The sequence below is a fragment of the Muscardinus avellanarius genome (genome assembly GCF_963383645.1).
Source record: "Muscardinus avellanarius genome assembly, chromosome: 2".
Lineage (NCBI taxonomy): Eukaryota > Metazoa > Chordata > Mammalia > Rodentia > Gliridae > Muscardinus > Muscardinus avellanarius.
Window position 1 is genome coordinate 55636193 of NC_137787.1, and position 19468 is coordinate 55655660.

A 19468-nucleotide genomic window follows, 5' to 3' on the forward strand; every position below is an offset into this window, starting at 1 on the left:
TGAAAGAATCAGTGATATCCAAAGGACAAAATATTGATTTCTTTTTAAAATTACCTACTTTAACTGCCTGGATAATGAATATTGCTCCATTAATTAAGATTTAGGAGGTTCAAGGGGTTCAGTAACTGGCCTTAACATAACCTCACTATTAAAATAACATAAGCCTTTGGGTTTATTCTTCCTATAAAAGGGCTCAGCAAGAGTGTCAAATTTCAGGTGTTGAACTGAAGTTACATTCCTTCGTGAAATGTGCAGGGCTCAGTTCAGATACACTTTAGACTCCTCCAGGATAATTACCATCCTTCTAGGCCAAGGAAATCAGAGGCAGCGGTGTTCGGGCTGGGCACCAACATTTTTTAAAGCTCTCTACTTAGTACTAATCTGTAGGCAGGGATTGAAATCCATTAAATCTACTTGGGACTCATATTGGAAAGAACTGATTGTTTTCTCTGCCATGACACAAAACAAAATAAAACAAAGCAAAACAAAAACCCCTCTCTGATTGACATTTTTTATTCAACTGGTTTTTATTCAAACATTTTTTGCATTGCATTTGCTTTCTTCTGACTGGCAGGCATATAAACTTCCTTGTTGCTCACCAGGAATGTCCCCATCGGGAAATTTTTAAAAATGCACTCAATTTTAATTCTAAAGTAAAATCAGAACAAAGAAGACCCTTTTACCTTTCTCTCAGTTTTTCCAGTGGCCCACCTTACCTAATTATAATATCAAAGACAGGAATTAGACAATGGTTGTGGATGAGTCTACGTTGTCTTATCACTTGTTTAGACTCACATAGCCATTAGTACAATCAAGATACAGAACTATTTCTTCACTACAAATATCTTTAAGCTACCTCCCCCACTCTATAGCCACCCCAACTCCCCCACACCATTAACACCTGGCAGCCACTAATTTGTTTTCCATCTCTTTACTTTGATCATTTCACAAGTGCTTATAAAATGGACTCAGAGTGTATGAGTTCTTTTGAGATTCTCTTTTGACTTGTAATAATGTCCTCAAGATCCATCTGTTAGAAATAAATTGCTATGGTGTCATGAGAAAAAAACACACGTTCAAAAGTAGCTTGGCAAGGTGAGTTTACTTTTTGCAAAAAGGGATCTTGCCACCAGTACAGTTAGGTATGCAAGAACAAAATGGCAGAAACCTGCTGAATCCTTTATTCCTAACGGGAAGCTCCCATGCTACACTCCTGTTGGAGCATTGCATCACAATCTTCACACAAATGGCTATAGAGAGTGCCAGGGAGGGGTTGGCAGTTGCAATTTCTAACAAATGCCAATTTACAAAATGGCAGTTTTATAAAATAGCGCTCAAGTCAAGCTATTACTTTGATAGAAAAGGTCTAATTATAATTTCACACATCTATCCAGGTGCAGTGGCACACATCTATAATCTTAGCACTAAGGAGGCTGAGACAGGAGGATTGTAGACTTTGAGGCCAGTCAGCAATTTAGTGGGAACCTCAGTAACTTAATAGGATCCTGTTTAAAAAAAAAATGTTCTGGGAATGTGGCTCAGAGGTAGAATGCTTGTGGGCTTAATCCCAAGTACAAGAAAAAAAAAAAAAAAGGTAAGAAGAAGAAAAACCATTCATTCAAGTTGCTATGTTAGTTCTATCCCTTTTAATGGCTGAGTAGTGTTCTAGTTTTGAGCTATTAAATAAAGTTGCTAATGATGTTTCATTTTCTGGAATAAATGCCTATGTGTACCATTATTGCTTTGCATGGTATTTGTTCAGTTATCTTTAGAAGCAGCCCAATTGTTTTCCAAAATGGCTGTATATTCCCATCAAATTTTTCTATGTCATTGCCAGAATTTATTATTGTCACTTAAAAAAAATCAACATGCTAAGAGGGATGCAGTGATGTCTCATTGTGGCCTTAATTTGTATTCCCTTAATATTTAGTGCCTCCAATTTTTTTCTATTTACTTACCATTCATAAATTTCAGGGAAATGTCTCTTTGTGATTTTCTTTTTGATCTATTCTCTAATTGAATTAATTGTCTTTACTATTTAGTTTTTTGTACTTTTATTGGTGCAGTATAATTATATGTCATAGTGAGGTTCAAAGCAATACAAATGTACCTGCACCCAGCACTTGGTGAATCTCCCTCCACGGACCACCCCACACCCTGCCTCCTCGATACATGTTAGTGAGGTGGTGAAACCTTGCATGATGTGACCTCACTTGAACTGTTCCTTTCCTCGATCCGCGTTTTCCCCTCCCCCTCTTCCCAACCCCTTTCCACTGTTCTATTGGTTTTATTTGTCCTGAAATTCCTTTTGCTTATTTTGTCCTAACTTCAGGAATGTAGAAAAGTACTTTGTCTACAAACATTTCCTTTCACTCTGAATCATGTCTTTTCATTCTCTTAACAGAATCTTTTATAGAACATAAGTTTCTGTTTTTGATAAGGTACAATTGATTGATTTTTTTTTTTTTTTTTTACTTTTCTGGGTTGTACTTTTAGTATCATATCTATCAACTCTTCATCAAATTCCAGGTCCCCCCAATTTTTTTCTATGTTACTTTCTAAAAGTTTTATAGTTTTACATTTTACATTGAAACCTGTGCTTTATTTTGAGTAAATTTCTGTAAAAGGTTTGCTTGAAGTTTAGGTTGAGATATATACATGTAATTTTTTTCCTTCAGCCCTAACTTTGAAGACTGCCCTTTCTCCATTGAATAGCTTTGCTTCCCAAGTGGGCTCCACTCGCACCACTGGGTTCTGTGACATCAGTCCTGGGGAGTAGAATGGGGGCCTTGTTACCGCTGGGTGGGATGGAAGATTTAGTCCTTTGGTGCCTTCCTGTGATCTCTACTGACATCTTTACCACCCGGCAGGGAGGAATCTCCGCTTCTCCCTCAGCCTTTTCTGATACCACCCTGGAGCAGGGGAAGGCTGGTGGCAATGCTTAGGCCTAGCGAGGGTCCCAAAGTTCTGCCTCCTCTTGTAGGGATGAGGCTGTAGTGTTTCACAGGATGTTTGGCTAAAGTTAGTTGTTTAAAATTTCAGTCTTAGCCAGGCGTGGTGGTGCACGCTTGTAATCCCAGCATTCGGGAGGCTGAGACCTGGAGAATCGCGGTTCGTGGACAGCCTCAGCTACTTAGTGAGGCCTTCTGCAACTCAGTGAGGCCTGGTTTCAAAATAAAGAATAAAAAATAGGGCAGGGGTTGTAGCTCGGAGGTCAAGTGCCCCTGGGTTCCATCACCAGACCCGCAAAAAAAAAAAAAAAAAATATATATATATATATATATATATATATATATATATATATTTCAGTCTTGCTACACTAACTCTTTCCTGGTCCATCAGCAAAAGAACAGGCTTTCTTTGGTGTGTGTGTGTGTGTGTGTGTGTGTGTGTGTGTATGTGTGTGTGGGTGGTGGGGGATTTATGGGAATCTCAGTCCATTAACATTTTCAGAATGCTGGCTTCTTCAGTATCCAATTTGGTCTTAGCTTATTATTTTTTAAAAGGGGTTCTCTTTTTTGTCTTTTTTGGAACCAGGGATTGAACCCAGAGCACCACACCTGCAAAGCAGGCGCTTTGCCACGGAGCTACATCCCGGTCCCTCTTCAGTACCCAATTTGGGATGTACAAGGCTAGAAAAAAATCTAGGGAACCCACTACCACCACCACCACCAAGTTCCTTGAGTTCTGAGTTCCCTAACTTGCCTGTCTTCTTCTTTCAGTCTTAAGTTTGCATTATAAGTAATGCCTATGACTTTTGTTAAACTGAGTTGGAGAAATAGGGTCAAGTACATCTACTCCACCTCTTAGAAGCAGAATTCAAATGAATTTTCAATAGGAAACTTCATTATAATTTATATAAGAATAACCTCCAAATTGAATAAAAATTTACTTGCAATTTTTGAAAGATATGGTGATATGCAGAAAGTAAATTTTACTTATATATGTAGCAATAGTAATAGTTGTTTTTGGCACTTTCAATAAACTGAGTTTAAAGAGGTTCAGAAATTTGCCTTTTGTTACTTTGGCCTTCCCAATATCAGAACTTGGACATTTTAACCATCACGTACTCTTATTTTAGCTATATTTCTAAAGTTTCTTAGATTAATTAAGTGAAAAAATTGTATTAGGAAGTAAGAGACACTTGTTTTCATACAAATTTATCAATGCTTATTCTCTGATTTTGTGCAAGTACTTCCAACGCTGGCTCTGTCTTCTCAACTGTAGAATGGAGGATTAATCTTGATTTGCCTCGTACCTTTTTGTGTGCATAGTGCAGGGGTTGAACTCAGGGCTTTGCACATGCTAGGCAATTACCCTACTACTGAGCTATCTCCCCAGCCCTTTTTCTCATTTTATTTTGAGACAGGGTCCTGCTAAATTGTCCAGACTTGCCTCGAATTTGTGATCTTCCTGCCTCCAACTCCCAAGTAGCTGGGAGGTGTGTGCCACCAGGTCCAGTCTCTTGGCTAATAATTTTATAAATGTCTAAAATCCCTGAGGAATGTGGCATTTGGAATCTCAAGGAGAATTCTGAGTAGTCTGTACAACTCAATCTGTAACAGCACAGTTAGTGGTGGCAAAGCCAAGTGGGATGAAATAAGTAGTCTGTTTTAGAACTCTTGTCTTGTATCTTCAATATTTATCATGAAATGCATATTTAAAAACACCTGTTTCTGGCTAGATGGGTTATGTGAGTCATAGAGTAGTTGCCATGAGCCTTTGAGAAGTAAGACTGAAATGACAAGGTGTGAAGAACACTGCCACTGTACCATAAGGTAGGATGCACATGTAAATGTACATGGTAGAAATCTATTACTTGAAATGCTTAACACTATTAACATACGTTAATGTTGAACATATATATTCAAGTGCTTTGTTAAATGGTGATATCAATGGCTACTGTGCTGGTTTAAGCTGACCTATGTAGCATCTCTTGTGATTTCTGTGTTGTCTTGTGGCAATCCTTTTTATTTTATCCACTTTGCACTTCAGCCTATTTGTATTATTTTATGTTCCAAACTTGCTCACATTTTCGGAAAGAAAGAACATATTGCCATGTGAAGAGATAATAGATTTGTACATCTGCCGAGTGCTCTTGTTCTTGCATGGCAACTTCATATGGACAAGAAAAATAACTCAGCATAAGTTCTATGCTTTTTTTTCCCTGTAGTTCTTTTCAGCTGTTATCTTTCTTTAAAACTATATTATATAAATGCCTAGAGTTGAACAAAGAGATTTTTAGCAGGTGTTTAATTCAATTTCATAAGTCTTTGTCAAACATCTAAAACTTGCCTAGATGGGTGTTAGATGCTTGAAGGGATACTAAAGTAATAGATTTGATAAATGGGCTTCTCCAGGGAGATAGTTATATCTTAACTAGTGAGCAATATGTATATATTAAATGTATGTGCATAGTATTTTTTCTAAAAACTTTATGGTACCATATACACAATTGTTTCACCAACAGTTTTCCTTAGAATATAAATTCTCCTAGTTAAGTATATTTAAAAAATTAACAAATTTCTTGGCTGCAAGAATTTTCAAAGCCTTTAACACATCCCTCTATGTTATTAATCTACAAGAAGACAATTTAAGAGCTGAAGAAATAGTGGTAGAATGTGTCCTACTGAGAAGAAAAGGAAGAGGAAGAAGGAGAAGGAACAGAAGGAGAGGGAAGAATAGGGCTTGATATGTAGCAGTTTCCAAATATGTTTATTCTCTGAGCTCTTTTTCTTTCATTGCAAATATTGAAGTAATAGTCTATAAACTGAAGTTTGGATAATGGTACTACAAACGAATATTATTCAATGTTCATAGTCACAGTGCAGATCAATGCAAAGGAGGATTACTCAAGATTAATAGGATAGTGAAATTAGCCAGGAGTTCATTTGACTTCAAGTTGTCTCAGATTTTTATATCCTCCACTTATATATATCCTTTATTTATCAAGAAGAAAAAGTTGGTGGCTATATGACATTTAATTCTTTACCTCTTTTTTCTTCCTTTCTCTGTTAACTGATCCCAGTGATGATGTTCAGAAGACTCTGGTTCAACTCTGAGAAAGCTGTTAAAGGAATTTAAAAAAAGAAAAGAATGCATTTTGTACAAAAAATATTTATAACAACACTATTTTAAGCAGCAAAAAATATAAAACAACTCAAGGTCATAGATTTGGAGACAGTTAAGAAATCCACAGTGGAATACTGCAAGGGCATTGCCAAAGATAAATACTTTATGTGGACTAAGTTGTCACAAGAAATTGTGTGTTAAAGAATGTCAATTGAAAAATCTGAATCCATAATGATTATATCCATAGGCACAATTCACATCTACATTAAGGAAAGTCAAATAGATACATTGCAAATAGAACTAGATATTGATTCCTTTTTTGCATATGTTGTTTTGTGAGTTGTTATTGTTCTAAATAATTATTAGAAGAGAAACATCAGCAAGTATTATCTTCTTGTCTCAGGATGGTAATTCTAGAAGCAGATACTTAAATGAGGGGATGGTTGCAGGACAAGATGTGAAAGGAAAAGGGAGGAAGAAAGACTGGGCCAGTAGAGAAAGTGAATCTGGTACAGGCCAGCAGATCTTGGACCAGTCTGTAGGAGCTAAAGGAATATTACTCTTCAGAGTTTCTTCTTTCTTTCTTTTTTTTTCCTTTGCCTTAGACTAAAGTGTTGGGACTTTAAGCCCCTGCCTTGCTCATCACCAGATGTGGGCTGTCTTGAAAAGGGTGTGTTCTCAGGAGAGATGGCTCCTGACAGCTGATAGATTCATGAGTTGCTGGTAGCTGGTCAGCCTGCTGATTACACTCCTCACTGCCAAGCAGCAGTCTTTCCTTGTGGGGCTCAGGCAGGGCATTCCTGCGTGCACCAGACCTCCCTAGTAATCACATTCGGTAGACATGCATTCAAGTTATCTGGAAGAAAGGTCATATTCAAGATATTTTCCCCCCTTCTTTGGAGACTTTCCTAGTGGCACCCTAGATAATTATTCCCTTTGAAGCAATTTCAGTTCAGATTGGCAAATCATTCTGTAAGGTTCCAGACTGGAGTAGACCAAACACAAAATTCCAAGCAAACAAATAATGATGAACGAGATACATTGCCGGCTGGGAAGGCTTCAGGGCTCTCGGAGTGATTACATTCACATACACACCTCTGACACTTGGCAGAATGAGTATGATTAGTTTGGAGGGACAGATGATCCTCACCTTTTTGTTTTGTGTCATATTTGTGGGTTACTCCCTGGGCAGCTTCCTCTTTCACGAAACTCAAAATTTTCCTCGATTGAATTCTTGTTTGCAAAGTTCATGTAAAAATCAACAATAAAAAAGATAACCTTTTAAATCAAGAAAGATTGGTGACAGAGCTGTGTTGAGCCATATTAGCTGGAGAGGCAAAAGAAAACCTAATTCATACTGATTATATTTTTATTAGTAATTTGACATTACAGTCATCATGGATGTTTTGCACTAATTTTGTTTTTTATTAAAATATTGCATTTGATTCTATTTATCTTGATTACTGAGGGGGTTTTTTGCTTCCCCTTAAATTTTGTATGAGATAAAAGTGCTTCGCTCCCTTCACCCTAATTATAGGCCTAGTAATTAAATAGATCTAGCTGCCCAAAATTTCTTGTTATCTATGGGAGAGCTGGTCTAATGTGAACCACTCTTCTGTTTCTAGAAATGGAACCCACATAACTCAGGGAAATTAGTTTTTACAATGAAAGATGAAGACTCCCAAAACACGTGTACAGTTTCTCCTAGCAACAAAATGGAACTCTTATGGTAATTTTGAGGGCTCATCAATTCTCCTTTGCCAGATTAGATCATTCTTACCCAATACACAGATGGAAGACTTGTGTGTCATCATATAGACCCTTAAATCCCAAGTGGGTATTAAGTATTTGTCTCAGAAATTTATTTTTAAAAATTTTTTTGGATTCTAGGGAGTAAACCCAGAGGTATTTTACCTCAGGCATATACTCCCAGATCTATTTTTTGAGGTACTGGGGATGGACACCAGAGGCATTCTATCTCTGGGCCACACCCCCCAGCCTTATATTTTTATTCTTTATTTTGAAATAGGATCTCATTGAGTTGAGAAAGGCCTCAGTAAGTAGTAACTGAGGCTGTCCACAATCACCATCCTCCCATCTCAGCCTCCCAAATGCTGGGACTACAAGCATGCACCACCACACTCTGCTTATATTTTTTCTACTTTATTTTGAAACAAGGTCTCACTAAGTTGCAGAGGGCCTCACTAAGTAGCTGAGGCTGGCAGTGAACCACAATCTTCCTGTCTCAGCCTCCCAAATACTGGGATTGCAAGCATGCTCCACCATGCCCAGCTCCTATTTTTATTTTTATTGCTTTTTACTTTTTAAAATTTTATTATGAACCTAAAACTTCTCTATATAAACACTGGAGTCTTTAAAAACAAAAGCAAGCAAAATAAAACAGAAAAAATTAAAGATTTGAAACAATGGTGATTGTAGAAGATATAGCACAGCTCTGACATGCTTACAAATAATCAGGAGTTTGCAGAGCCACAACAACTTCCTAAATACACAGGATTGGATAGACAGCCAGTGATTGCAAAGTAGATTCAAAGATAAAGCTGTGGGGAAAGTAACTGATGAAGAACTAGTTCTTTTTTTGAAGGACAACCTGTGTTTTATGATTATACAACAGTTCCACATATATAATAAGTAAATGTAGGATGCTTTTTTGATAACAGCTATAATGAGACATAATTCACTCAGCATATAATTTACCCATTTAGGATGTACAATTTGATGATGATTAATATATTCATAGAGTTGTGCAGTCTTTATCACAGTCAGTTATAGAACATTTTTTAGGAACTCAAAGGACAACCTCACGCTCTCTAGGCATGGCCTCCTGAGCTTGGGGCCATGGCAGCCCTCGTCCACATTCTCTCTGTTCTGGACATTTTGTGTAAAGGAAATCATAGAATGATATGAGGGCTGTGAGACTGGCTTCTTTCCTGAGCTTGTTCGCAGGGTTCAGCCTTTCTAAAGCATGTGTCAGTTTCCACAATTTGGAAAGTGCTCCATCATGTCCTATTGTCTGGAAGAGACTGTACAGAATTCTTGTGAATACTTCTTGAGATGTGCTAGAATTCACCCCGGAAGCCATTTGAGACAGAGATTTCTATTGTGGGAAGAGTTTTGATGGGATATTCCAGCTCTTTACTCGTTCTAGATCTATTCTGATTGTTTCTTCCAGATCAGTTGCTATAGTTTGTGTGTTTTTAGGAATTTGTTTTATCTAATTTATCTAATTAATTGGCATACAATTGTTCATTGTATTCTCTTATAATCCTTTTTATTCCTGTAAGGTCAATAATAATGTCTCCTTCTTTCATTTTTTACTCTTGTAATTTGATTCTTCTCTCTTTTTTCTCAGACCGATCTAACTAAAAGCTTGCCAATTTTGTTGAACTTTTCAAAGAGCAAATTTTTATTTAGTTGATTCTCTCTCTCTCTCATTCTGTTTTACTATTTTACCCTAATCTATTTTTAAAGTTATGATAAAATATATATAACATAAAATTACTATCTTAACCTTTTTTAAAAATTTTTATTGGTGCATTATATTCATACATCATATTGGGGTAAAAAACTTGTGTGTACAGACATGTACACATCACTTATTTAACCCCTACCCAATTCCTACCCCATTCCCTCCCTGTCCCTCCCTCCCTTGCTCAGCTTAGTGGTTGACTTTGATATGTTTAAGTACATTGTGTGTTTTAGAGATTTTTCTCTTCCCCCCTCCTTTCTCCTCCTTTAGATTGTCTTGTTTGCTCCTCCATAGGATTTCCTTTTTCATCTAGAGTTCCTCCTATGACCTATTTCTCCCTAACTCTCACATATTAGGGAAAGCATCTGATTTCTTATTTTTTGTGACTGACTAATCTCACTTAACATAATGTCCTCCAGTTCCATCCATTTCCCTGAAAATGATGTAATTGAGGTTTTTTTTTTTGATGGCTGAGTAAAATTCCATTGTGTACATATCCCATAGTTTTGTAATCCATTCATCTGTTGATGGACATCTTGGCTGGTTCCATAGTTTGGCTATGGTGAATTGGGCAGCTATGAACATAGATACACATGTATTAGTTTGGTAGTTTGGTTTCTTTTCTTTGGGGTAGATACCCAGAAGTGGTATTGCTGGATCAAATGGTAGATTTGTTCCCATTCTTCTGAGGGTTCTCCATACTGTTTTCCAAAGTGGTTACAGTAATTTGCAATCCCACCAACAATGTCTTAGAGTTCCCACTTCTCCACATCCTTGCCAGCATCTATTGTTTGTGTTTTGAATGATTGCCATTCTAGTTGGAGTTAGGTGAAATCTCAGGGTAGTTTTGATTTGCATCTCTCTGATTGCCAGTGATGTTGAGCATTTCTTCATGCATTTATTGGCCATTTGAATTTCTTCTTGTGAAGTGTCTATTTAGTTCACTTGCCCATTTTGTTATTGGATGCTTTGTCTTCTGAGTGTTGAGTTTCTTGAGTTCACTGTATATTCTAGATATTAGTCCTCTATCAGAGGGGTAGGTGGCAAAAAACTTCTCCCATTCTGTTGGCTCTCAATTGAGGTTCTTGACAGTTTCCTTTGCTGAATGGAAGCTCTTCAGTTTCATGCAATTCAATGTATTGATTCACCTTTTAATTTGTTGTGCCTTTGGGGTCTTGTTGTGAAAGTGTTTATCTGTGCCTGTGTGTTGCAGTGTTGGGCCTATGCCCTCTTCAAGGAGCTTCAAGGTCTCTGGTTTGATTTCCAAGTCTTTGATCCATCTTGAGTTGACTTTTGTGCAGGGTGAGAAAGTGGGATTAATTTCCAATTTTCTGCATATGGTTAACCAGTTTTGCCAACACCACTTGTTGAAGAGGCTATCTTTTTTCCAGTGTATGTTTTTGGCCCCTTTGTCAAAAATCCTGTGGCTAATCTGTCTGATTCAATCTTAGTAGTAGAAATTTAGAGATGTCAGCAGATTTGTGCACAGGTAAGCAGTGCTTTTTTCAATGGTGAGGGTTAAGTAAGAAGGGAGGAACTGGGTGATGAGTATAGGAGCTGGGTAAAGTAGAGGATATGATTAGGTTGGGTAAGAATTAAAGTATAATATGGTAGTATATGGTTGAAATTGAGAGAAGGCAAGATAGTAGGATTCTTGTAGTTAGTAGAGATTTAGGTATGGAGTTATGAAAGAGCTTGAATATAAAACAAAGTGATATAGTAATGAAAAATAGTTTAGAGAGAAGAGAGTAGATAGGCTAGAGTGAGGAAGTTTGTAAAAGGAATGGGGGGAAGGAGCAAACAAACATGAATAAAGTAACCAAACAAGTTACAAAAACTAACAATTATAAATCAAAGACAAACAAAAGTAATAATAAGAAAAACAAGAAAGTACAAAAATAAAAAAGAACAAAAAGAACTAGTGACAGTATGAGAAACAAAACAAAACAAAACAAAACAAACAAACAAAACAATAGCATTCCTCCTAATTTATGTATATTGGGCCCTGGGCCCATATAATATCTGTCTGTCTGTTCACTATCATAGATTCTGGAGTATATTCCAATGTCTCTCATTTGCTCTGTATTCTATTGTCAACTTTTGGACCCACTTTATGAGTGTTTTTGCCCTTTTCTCGACTTTGACAGCTTTGTGTTCATGTGTCAAGGTGTTGGGTGTCACTGTTAATGAGTTCAGTGTAAGTTCAGAGTTCTGCACTTCCCCACCCTGTGCTCCACACGCTCTGGCCCTGGACTACACACTCAACAGCCCTAGCTCTGAGCTCTCCTACCTGGGCTCAGGCCCTCTGCTCTGTTCCTTCCTGCAATGGGCCTACATTTCCCACCCACATAGGTCAAAGATGTCCAGTGTAGTCTTGGAGTGACCCCCTGTGACCCGGTGGAGGCACTGCGCCTTCAGCACTGTGCCTTTCCTGTGTCTCTGGAGGTTCTAACTAGACTACCTCTGGGATGGGCTGCCAAGTCTTAGCCTGCCCTCTGGAGTCCTGTGGCTGCTCTGGGCAGTCTCTGCCTCTGCTGAGTACTGAGTAACGCAAGCGTTACCTGCCTGTTCTATGAGCTGGGTCTCTGGAGGGCACTGTGCACCACTGTGGGTGCTGTCTTTGGTGAGTGCACAGGCTTTTGGATCTTTTTCTGTGTCCCTGAAGCGTGGTGCTGGTTGCTTAAGATGTTGGAGCTCTGCAGCCACTTTCTGCACTTCAAGTTCTTGGATTATTAGTCGGGATTTCTTGGGGCTGCAGCACTGAAGCCACACTGAAGCCAGCACTCGCATTTCGAGCCAGCATACTGATGTGGTGCTGGTAGCCACACCAAGTCAGTTGCGACCTCTGGCTTTTTGTAGTGAATTCTGCAATCAAAGTACTGGATTTCTTCTGCTGTGGTTCCTGGTTTTTTGTTTTGGTTTGTATCTTCCTCCACTTTGTTTATTTTGTTTGTCAAGATGCTGCCTTCTCAGTAGTTGAACTTTATTTGTTCTAGCTACTGACATGTGTTGTGCCCCATAGTAGCCATTTTAAATCCCTCCAATTTTTATTTTGAAACAGGGTCTTGCTAGGTTGACGAGAGCCTTCATACTTACTGAGGCTATCTTTGAAATTAAGATCCTCCTCGGCCTCCCAAGTACTGGGTTTATTTATTTATTTATTTATTTATTTATTTATTTATTTATTTTCGGTGCTACTGGTGTTCCTGGAAGCCCTTCTACCTCTGGGCTACATCCCCAGGCCTATATTTTTATATTTTTATTTGGAAACAGGTCTCTTAAGCCAGCGCGGCTGGCTTCGAACCTGGGCGATCCTCCTGTCTCCGCCTCCCAAGTGCGAGGATTACAAGCATGCACCACCACGCCTAGCAAGTACTGGGTTTATAGGCATGCACCACCACACCCTGCTCAGAAATTTAATAAAAAGGAGGAAGCATTATGAAACAAGAAACATATTAGCTGGCATGTGGCTGGAATATTTCCTTTGATTTTTTAAAATTAGAATCTTGACTACATAAATAATGGCACCAAAAGCTCTAATTTTCCATAACAGGATAAATCTTAATAATATACTTTGTAACCCAAACAATACCCTATATAATTACAGCTATTATGTATAGTACTATTTTACCAACTTTACCTAGACAGTAAGGGATACATTTGAATTATAAAATCTGGGGTAGGCCGGGCGTGGTGGCACATGCTTGTAATCCTAGCGCTTGGGAGGCTGAGACAGGCGGATCGCACAGATTTGAAGCCAGTCTCAGCTACTTAGTGAGGCTCTCAGCAACTTAGTGAGACCCTGTTTCCAAATAAAATATAAAATAAGCCTGGGAGTATAGCCTGGAGGTAGAAAAGCCCCTGGGTTCCACCCCCAGTACCACACACAAAAAAATCTGGGTAGAAAGGAAAGAACACACATATATAGCTACAAAGATCAGTAGGTATTCAACACTTCTTCAAGTTGCATTTTTTTTCCTCCAGTGCTGAGGATCAAACTTACAACTTTGTGCATGCCAGGCAAACCCTCTACTGCTGATATAAATCTTTAACCCATTTTAAAAATAGAAACATATACAATGGAAACCGGTAATAGAAGGATGTACTGTAAGCTGGAAATTCTTGAGCTCCTTTTCAATTGGGTATTGAATAAAACTTGGTCTTCTTGAGGCTTGTCCTTCGTCTCCTTTTGTGCTCCAAACAAACATGCGTGGCATTTCAATTAAACAGAAAAAGTCCCGGAAAGACTTTGAATAACTTTATTCATGTTTATTAAGGGCCCTAAGGGGGTAATAAGCAGGTGCCTCACAGGAGAGCATATTTTTCTTTACATACCTTTCCTACAAATCCTCATCTTTACCAGTTTAATATTTTATCCCTTTGCTTCCGCTATCAACTGGCTCCCTATCTTTGTAGATTTCCCTGCCTTTTCTGTGTCAATTCTCCTCTTCTCCTTCCACTTTCTTGTTCCCACTGTTATCAAGCAAGGGCCTTTTATTTTCTTCTTTCTTTTTCTGCCCACTTTTCTGGTGTAGAAAAAGACATCATTCTAGAAATTTAGCTTTAATTCTATTATCGAGGCCAATACCTTTGAGCGCCACTACTCTGAATTACCACAATGAAGTGTGGCCCGAGAAGAGAAAAAGCATTGAACATTTGACTTCCTGATTTGATCTCTTCTATCATTTATTTGATGATTATTAATCTTCTTACATATTTGATCAGGTTGAAGTACCTAAAGTCTGCTGAGATCTGAAGTTCCTAGAGTTTATTGAGATCTATAAAGGTGATTGGATGTTTATAATTTATATATAATTATATTCAAACAAGCATAAATATAAAATATTTGTATGTCAAATTTACAATATGTTATTTGATATATAAACTTAAAATATATTTTAATTTTTATCATATTCATAATCACTGGATGCATTTAAATCTGACACCAAAAAAAGCTAGTGTGACACGTTAATTTCTATTTTATCATGAGATTTTATATGAGCCATTGTCATGTCAAACTTCTGTCTTCCATAAGTAAGGGCTGCAGCTTTTTAAAAATATTTATTTATTGATTGATTGATTGATTGATTGATTGATTTTTGTGGTACTGGGGTTCCTGGAAACCCTTCTACCTTCCGGGCTACACTCCCAGACCTATTTTATGTATTTTTTTTTTTAAATTTGGAAACAGGGTCTCTTAAGCCAGCAAGGCTGGCTCAGAACCAGCGTGGTTCTCCTGTCTCTGTCTCCCAAGCGTGGGGATTACGAGCGTGCGCTACCACGCCCGGCGGGCTGCAGCTTTTTCTTAATAGTCCTTTTAGGGATCGGATTGGGCATACTCAGTAAGACTGTGAATACATAGCTTGTCAAGGACTTTTGTATAGCCAACCTGGAATCCAGTAGAACATGGTGGAAACCCATTTTTATCCAATACTCATTCCAGAAATAACCAGTAGAAAGAGAATTACATTCTAATTTGTTGTATAAGAACTTTTGGAGAAACTGAAAATAGGACTTTGAGTTGATTCCTGACATCTGTTTTTAGTTATAGTATCAAGCTTTGTATTTTCAAGGTGTAGTCATTCATGGATAGGAGCTAAAACAAGACAGAAATTTGAGCAGGAAAACAAAGAACTATTAATTAGGTATAAATGGATTAACTAATGAAAGAGATAAGAGAGCTCTAAGAAAAACATAGGCAACAAAGGTAAGGAAAGAAGACCATGCCTTTTACAAACCCAAGACTCTGACCTCTGAAGAGGGGTGGTGGCACCTGCAGGAACCTGGCTGTCTACACTAGGTAGAAGGAGAAAGTGGATGGCCGTCATTCACTGCTGAGCTGTGGGAGCTACTGCTGAGGTGGGGAAAGCTAGCACACTGACTTGCTCCTGGCATGAACAACAGAACACTGGAGAGGAAAAACTCCCTCCTTCCTCTTCCAACCTTGCAGTCTCCCTGCAGCGCCCCCTATTGCCAGAACCCAACTTCAAGCCAGCTGGGAAAGAAGAACCAGGGTCTGCAGAGCTCAGATTCATATCACAAAGCAGGACCCAAGAGAAGTGTGGAAATGGGAGGTAATATTCTGCCACTCAGCAGTATTACCTCATTTCTAGCACATTTAGTTTGGCACAGGATAGCCTGAAGGATAATGTCACTAGAAGAGCAAATCAAGTTTTCTAAATATGAAGTTAATTTTAAGGTAACGTAAGTGATTCAGAAGAGAAAGGGTTTCTGATTAGCTATTGTTTATATGAATCATAAAATCAAAGAAATAAGTATGGAAAAATTTTTTGAGGTCATACTGTCTAAGCTTCAAATGTTTATGGGAATTCTGATCATAATTAGCCATGTAAATTCTTCTAAATACTTCTGTGTTAATCAGTTTCCTGCTGCTGTGAGCAGTACTTGGAAGACTGAGACAGGAGGATGGTAGGTTTGAGGCCAGATTCAGCAACTTATTGAGACCCTTAGCAACTTAGGGAGACTGTTTCCAAAAAAAAAAAAAAAAAAAAAAAAAAAAGGCAGAGTGGGAGGCCCCTTGGTTCAATCTCCAGTATCACAAAAATAAGAATACGTGGTGCTTAGAACAGAACTTCATTAGTTACACATGCTAAGAGTGAGGCAAAGTAGAGTGGGTGTATTACTTTCAGTAGCTGGGTAGTCAATTTCCATGAGTATTGCCTTAAGGTTTGATGGGCTTTTCTCACTGTTGCATCAAATTTTTGCTTTTGCTTTGGTTACTCCTTCACCGAACCCAGCCATTAAGAAAACCTGAGCTGCTCCTTCTTCTTTTTAATCATCAGTATTTGTTGAACTGTTTTTTTTATCTAGAAAAACATAATAAGTCTTATACAGAGAATAATATTAAGCACTAAAACACTCTTCATTTCCCTCTGACAACCCTCCCAACTGGGATGGCCAGAGAAGTTGGTGAGCAATCTTCCCTCCACTCTTCCAAGCCTCTTTTTAAGCTTTTAACATTGAGCTTGCAAACAGAGCAGAGTTTACCTCTGACTACAAAGCCAAAAGTGAAAGTTGGGTATTAAGTTAAATTACTTTGTAATTATTCTTCAGGGAAGGTTCATGACATATTTATTCCCTCTGTATTACCTAATATAATGTGAACTGTGCCAAGAGAGAATTAATCCCTTCGAAGCAGCATTTCACAGTGAGTGCTACTTTCCTTGTTTGGCCTGTCCAGAATTTTTTTTTGTACTGGTGATTGAATCCAGGAGCATTCTAAATCTAAGCTAAATCCCTAGCACTTTTTATGTTTTGTTTTGAAACAGTCTCATGAGGTTGTTGAGAGTCTCACTGCATTGCTGAGGCTATCCTCACATCGGCAGTCCTCCTGTATCAGCCTCCAAATACTGGGATTATAGGCATGCTCCACAGTGCCTGGCATGGGATCTAGAATTTTGGTTGAAGTTGGTAGATATGATCCAAGAAGCCATGGGATCTATCTCTAGTGACACTTTTAGAGGATTCTTTAACTCAGAGTTTTTGAAGGCAAGAAAAGGATTTGCTTGAAAATCACATTCAAAATATATTTTATCCTATGTATACTTACTACATGAGTGAATGAAATGCTCATTGTCCTATACAAAAATTTAACTGTAAGTCCATACAACAATATATGGGCCATACTCTTCCCCAGGGTGCCTTTTCCCCAGATACATGCTTGGTGAAGCCCCTCACATCCTTCTGGTCTTGGGTCAGATTTCACTTTTCAATAAAGCTGGCTTGAATAACTATTTGATGTGGCAAACTGTTCCTCTCCCTTTTCCCAGGGCCATAGTCCATTTTCTATACTATTATTTATTTCTATTTTTTCTGGAGCACTTAGCATTTTATAGCATATCATTTACTTATAGAATTATCATTTACTTATTTACGCCTAATGATAAACTTTCTTCATCTCACTTTTTCATCCCTCACCCCAGCCGAGTTTCTTGAGGGCAAGTACTTTTGTCTCCTTGTTTTTTAGTACACTGATATGAATGATGGATAGATAGATAGATGGATGGATAGATTATTTTTGGTACTAGAATTGATCCCAGGAACATTCTACCTTTAAGCTACACCCCAGCCCAATTTCACTTTTTACTTTGAAACAGGGTCTTGTTAAGTTGCCAAAGCTGGTCTTTAACCTGTGATCCTCCTGGCTCAACCTCCCAAGTACTGCAATTACAGGCATGTTGCACCATGCCTGGCTCACAATAAATATTTGTTGAATTAACAACATCAACTTTCAGTTTTCTCTCACAAGCTAGTGACCATTATTGCAGACAAGAGTGTATTCTTGGTTCTGATTGGTGAATTTCTTTGGCTCTACAGCTTCTCTTCTGTGCATACCATTGTCCTTTTACTCGTTCCAGCTGCCCTGGGTGCTGTTTGGTCATTTTAGCTCCTTCTCAAGCTCTGTACACTCAGAATACAGGCATTAATGGAACCAGTGCTGTTGCTTGCCTTTGAAATTCTCTGCAAAATGCAGGTGACTGGGTCTGTTTGCCATTTTCTAGTTTCTTCTAACTGAAGTGACTCCAACCTTGGACTTCCCTACTGATCTTTGGGGGAGGTTAACTCTCAATAATTGTCCTATTTGGTGAGAAAAGTAACTTTCTGGTTGGAAGCTGCAAGAAAACTCAAACTCAGTTTTTAGCATGCAGGACTGTGTTTCTTCTTGTGAAACACCATGACACACTCCTTTCCTGCAAGCAGTAACTCAGCATGTATATTTAACTATTTCCTCTTTGACTTCTGACCACTACATAAAATTCTCTTTCCACATTCATCACATGACTGATGTCTTTATTCTTCAGCTCTCAACTAATTCCCTAAGGAACATTTCTTGGATCGTTTATGATGAATAATTACCTTTTTACACAAACTGTGCTGCCTGGGTTATTTTCTTCCGTGTGTGTGTGTGTGTGTGTGTGTGTGTGTGTGTATCTGTCGCAGTCATTCATTAAGTAAGTGGATATGAAAGCAGACGAGTAGTTGTCCTTAAATACCTATTCAATATGTATGATGAGTAGAAATAAATTGCTGCTTATTTAGATGTGGGCTTGTATCTAATGAAGATTGTGATGTTACATACCTCAGTCATTCTTCTATTTAATACTTATTATCAGATGCTTTCTTGCTAGAATACCAGGATAAAGCTGAAACTATTTAGCTGTCAGCATTCATAACTCGGCTTGCCTGTGATCATATTTACTGTGTTTATTAAAATATGGCCATAAGAATTGGATGAGGCATATTATTTCATATCTATGGGCTATTGTTCATTTTAAGTACTGTGTTAGGAAGATTATAAAGTCTACAGTTCTTATAGAAAAGAGATAAAATGTGAACATATTCACTGCAAAAACTTTCTAACATAAATATTGGGAGTTTGCATATGTCAATAAAATATTCAAATATCAGATAGCACAGCACACAATTTATATTAGAAGATACGCATTTCCTAATTTATATTTTGCAAAATAATAATAAATGACTGCATTAAGTCTCTATACATCTTATCTTCTTTAACCTCAATGCTATGAATTCAGGACTTTTTTCCCCCCATTTTATAGGAGAGCAGAGGTTTAGTGAATAGATAACCTACTCCAGGCCATTTAACCAAAAAGCAGCAGGACTGTGAGAGAACCACTGATATGAACCACTTGGCTCCGCTACTGCAGACCACCATTTGTGTGGTGGCTTCCTGGTATCACTGCTTATGAAAGTAAGAGATTTTAGCAGATATAAATCAAGGGCAGTATTCAGTGACTTAGGAGAGAAAATTTTGCTGTTTAATATTTTTGTGATATTCTAAAAACAAAGGCCTGATCAGATCTCTAAATGAAGACAATGATAAATTGATTTGTCATAACTTGAGAATATTACCGAAGTGCCCTT